This window comes from Cucumis melo, chromosome 2 (genome assembly GCF_025177605.1).
Source record: "Cucumis melo cultivar AY chromosome 2, USDA_Cmelo_AY_1.0, whole genome shotgun sequence".
In the NCBI taxonomy this organism is placed as follows: domain Eukaryota; kingdom Viridiplantae; phylum Streptophyta; class Magnoliopsida; order Cucurbitales; family Cucurbitaceae; genus Cucumis; species Cucumis melo.
Window position 1 is genome coordinate 4,113,899 of NC_066858.1, and position 5,011 is coordinate 4,118,909.

General features: G+C 37.0%; 1 long non-coding RNA gene across 1 annotated transcript; it reads left to right on the top strand.

Annotated features, from left to right (window-relative positions):
* Positions 1 to 2,896: 2,896 nt before the first annotated feature.
* On the top strand, positions 2,897 to 3,771 carry LOC127148197 (uncharacterized). The gene is made up of 3 exons (XR_007819007.1): positions 2,897 to 2,939; positions 3,013 to 3,076; positions 3,683 to 3,771. It is a non-coding gene; the product is annotated as an uncharacterized LOC127148197 (long non-coding RNA).
* Positions 3,772 to 5,011: the final 1,240 nt, after the last annotated feature.

Consider the following 5,011-nt stretch of genomic DNA (forward strand, 5'->3'; position numbering starts at 1 on the left):
TAATAAATTTGAAGCACAGTGAAATCAATTGGTTGCTAAATTTGAAGCAACACCACCGTAAAATCAATTAGTCTAAACCTAATAAATTTGACGTAACAGTAAACTCAATTGGCCTAAACCCAACAAATTTAAAGCCACCGTAAAATCAATTCAACAAAATTTCAACAAAAAAATTGAAAAATATCACAAAATTCATTGGAATTGATCACAGTTAACATTCAAATGGGAAAGGAAAGAAAGGAAAGAAAAGAAATTCATAAAAAAAAAGTTACATTTGAAGACCAATTTGGCAGAAAAGTTTCATTTGCTTTTTTTTTCCAAACCTCACAATTGATCTCAACGTATTCCTCCTCCAAGAAAATTCCCTTTTTACAGTAGAAAAAGAGGAAAATCTAATGTACCAAAAAAGAAATCTTGTTTGTTTTTATAGGGTAGTGAGATGGTAGTTTTATTTTTTATAGTGTTGAGAAGAAGGCAGGATCGTGTTATGAGAGTGGAGAAGGTAGGGAGAGTCGTGAGAAGGGAGAGAGAAAAAATCGTGGGAGAGAAAATTTGGGTGAGTTGAGGAAAAATAGAAAGCAGACGTAAGATTCGTGTATATATTTTTTTTGTTTTTTGTTTTTTTTAAAGTTAAATTCAAATTCAAATCCAACTTTCTTTAATAAAAAATAAAAAAAAAGTAAATAAATAAAATAAAAAATAAAAAATAAAGGACAAGATACAATATCTCCAGCTTACCCCCCTTTGTCCATCCTGAAATTGTTTAAAGGTGGACAAGGGAAATAGATAAAGTATTTGAGCCGAATTTGTATTTGTTAGAGAGAGAAAGAAAGAAAAAAAACTATCAACCTTAGCTCCAAGGCTAGGTTTGATAAATGAAGAATTTGATAGACAAGTTTCGGCCTTAACTTCAGATCTGGACTCGATTTAACCAAATTTGAAAAGGCATCAACCTTAGCTCCAGGGCTAGGTTTGATAAATAAAGGACCTGATCGACAGGTTTCGGCCTCAGCTTTAGATATGAGCTTGATTTAACCAAATTTGAAAAGATATCAATCTTAACTCTAGAACTAGGTTTGATAGATAAAGGATATGATAAACAGGGTTCGCCCTCAGCTTCAGATCTGAGCTCGATTTAACCAATTTTGAAAAGACATCAACCTTAGCTCCAGGACTAGGTTTAATAAAAAGTGGACTTGACCTACCTTTGAACTGGGTAAAAATTTAATTTAATAAAATATTGTGCTTTTCAAAGAAATAAATTGCTCACTGCTCCATTTTACCAATCCTATTAACAAACGAATCAAAACTGCGAAAGACTGCACTATGTTGTAAAGATCCAATGTTGTTTTAGTCTTAGACTTCATAAAATGTGAATCGCTTTAGGATGTAGACTTCCAATTACGACAACTCACGATCGTAGCAAAATTTTTCTGGACTTGTAGACACCTATATTTCCTTAAGTCTTATCAAAAGAAAATCATAGCTTTTATTTAGCTTGCAAATATAATAAGTTGTACTGGATCCTTGCTAATTAACAAAATGTAGAATAATAGGCTGATGGATCATGAATGTTTACTATAATTTGATAATCTTTATAAAGGATAAAAAAAAGATAGACAAATAAACATATGTTTGATAAATATAATAAGAAATGACAATGATGTTTGGAATAAGAGTATAAAGAGAGAAGGTGAGAGAAATATTACACATATGGAAATAACATTCTAAGGACTAAATGTAAGTTTCCTAGAAATACCCCTGACTTCTTTCAACACTACGAAACCATCTAAGAAAAGGTCTCATGCATAATATCTTCGAACATAATCTGAATTCACAAGATCTTTTAACTGAATGCCATCCATATTGGTTAAAAGCAAAGCTTTTCTTGAAAAAGTTTTTTCACTACGAACGAACCTTCATAATTAGGAGTCTATTTTTCCCAGGTATCCTTTTTAACACTAAGTCTCCTTCTCGAAACCTTTGAGTTGGAATTTTTTATTGTATGCTCGCATTAGTCTTCTTTGGTAAAGTTGTCCATGACTTAATGCTGCTAACCGTTTTTCTTCAACGAAATTCAACTGCTCATAACGACCTCGTATCCATTTAGCTTCATCAAACTTAGCTTCCATGAGAACTCTCAATGAAGGTATCTCAACTTCTATAGGTAGGACAACTTCCATACCATAAACCAAAGAAAATGTTGTTGCCCCTGTTGAAGTACGAACTGACGTACGATATCCATGTAGTGCAAACGACATAATTTCAAGCTAATCTTTATATGTTGTTGTCATTTTCTCAATGATTCTTTTAATATTTTTGTTGGCTGCCTTAACTGCCCCATTCATCTTTGGGTGATATGGAGTTGAATTTCAGTGATTAATCTTGAACTACTCACAAGTTCGTCCATTATTTTCACTACAAGAAATCGAGGTTCTTCTGACGCAGAGAAAGACGTCGGTAGAAAAGTCATCAGGAATAACAGGCTCTTCCAACGCCAAGTGTAAGACATTAGGAAAAAATCTATTCCCGACGCAGTGCAATGAACATAGAGAATTACACGTTTTACCGACGCATATAAGATGGGTCATGAAAGATTCATCGGAGAAAAAACTATTCCCCACGCCAAACATAATACGTCGGAACACGCGTTGAGAATTACAGGACAAATTATTTATGACGGGCATGTATCCCCGACGCCATGCTTTATGCGTCAAGAACGACATCGGGAATAAGGAGCATTCTCGACGCTATTATTGTGCGTCGGGAAAGGTGGAGCATTCCTGACGCCGTAAGTGGGATCTCTCAATGTTTTCGTGATGCGTTGGGAGATCCCCTATAAATTAAATTATTTTCCTTAAGGGACGTCTTGGACCAAGTAACTGCTGCAGCGTGGGATTTCTTCAGTAGGGGCTCGAGCACTGCAACCTCTTTCTAGGGTAAGTCATTTCAAATGAGTCTTGAACCGTTAGTCGTTGGTGACCTAATTACGAATTTTGGCGTATTAAACAGTTAGGACCTCGTCGCTTGGAAAGCATACTGCCTCGCGGTTAGGACTCGTCAAGTAAATCTCCAGGTAAGAGATTCTACTACTAGCACCATGTTTAGAATTATGAGATTACGTATACTTCAATTGTACATGTTGAGGACTAGACAATACGATGCATGAAATCAATGATAGTATGATGCAAATGATGATATGGTTATATTATAGCATGTTGTGTGGTGACGAGAGCTGTTATGGCTGTACGACGGATGTCGAGATGGAGAGTGTAATGATGATTTATCTGTTATGTTATATGCTGATGCCATGTGTATGTATACTGCGATTAGGGTACATGTTAGCTTAACCTGTTAGAGTCGTACCTGCATGGGTGTCCTTCGGGATCACCACCTATTGAGGACTGTGTGGTCCGACGGGACACCAGTCTAGCATGGATATAGATATGACTCGAGTGACTCGACGGGGTCCTCGCATCCCGATTGTCCTAGGTGTCCCCCGGGGCACCGAAGACCAGAGTTACGTTCCTACGGGAGCGCATGTTGCACGTGTTCGGGAACGTGCCAGAGATTGGGTACCAGTTACAGGACTCTGACAGGAAGTTAACAGGCACCTAGTGGGACTAGTAGTGGGTCCCTTACTGAGTATTTTATACTCACTCTCTTCATGTCATGTTTTCAGGTAGAGGACGAGGCAAGGGCAAAGGCAAGCTGGCGAGCGACCCGAAGTGACCGTGGCGGGCCATAGGGACTTCTGCTTCCGCTTATTCTTGTTTTAGACTTTAGTACCTGAGTTTGAGTATTCTTCATTACTTATCATCTTTTTATGTAGATAGGGCCCGAGTAGGACTTTAGAACGCATTTCATTTTTTTTGCATAACTACCTTATTTGAATTTTCATAAATAAAATTTCTCAAACCTTATGCGTTTTAATAAATTTTATGACTTAAACCACTTGTTCTATATTTAGTAATGACTTCGATTCAGTATAAGGAGTTGGGTCGTTACATCTATACTAATGATTTAAATATAATTAGAACTTCTGAAGAGCTCTCATAGGCAATAGAATATCTCAAAAAAGAATTTGATGTAAAAGATCTTTGTCTTGGCTTGCAAATCAAGCATTAAGTTGATGAAATTTTTATTCATCAATCAACATATACAGAAAAGATTTTAAAAAGATTATATATGGACAAAGCACACCCATCATTGAACATTTCAATAATGGTTCGATTAGTAGATGTGAAAAATGATATCTTTCAACCTCAAGAAGATAATGAAGAATTACTTGGTCCTGAAGTACCATAGCTGTAACGCCCCAACAAATTTGATTTCCTTTTTATTATTATTTTTTTAAGGTGTGGTTATGGGAAATTTCGAATTTATTTGAGGAACTTGATCATTTTGACTTGTGATTAATCAAGGTTTAGAGACATAATCATTTTGATTTGGATAATTAAATTGGTAAGGTTGTTTGTTGAAGATAAAATAATTGAGTTAAGCTAATGTGATATTTTAGTTGGAAAAGAATATATATATATTTTCGAAAGGGGATGTTGTGATTGGATAATTTTTTGAAAATTTAAGATATTGGGAGATTTAATTGGAGAGAGAGAAAGTTGTTGGTTTTGAATTAATTGAAGGAAAATGAAAAAGGGAATTTATTTTGGGTTTACCTTATAAATGAGCCTTGGGACCCGTGTACCAAAAGTAGAACCTTTTTTTTGGAAAAGAAAAGAGAGAGCAACCTAAAGAAATTTTTGGAAAAAAAAACCCTAGCAAGTGCCGCCGCCGCCGTCCGCCCGTCGCCGAGCGCCGCCTTCAGCCAGAAACCGCGGCAGACGTCCCTGCAAGTCAGCCGAATAGATCAGCCAACCCGCACCGCCAGTCGTTCGAGTTCGGAAGTCGTGCGCCGCACCCCGTCGCACGACCCGATCGCATCTCCGCCCCGCGCTCAAACGAAACTCCTACCGAGCGCCGCGTCTCCTCCGCCTGCACGTCGTCGCCCGAG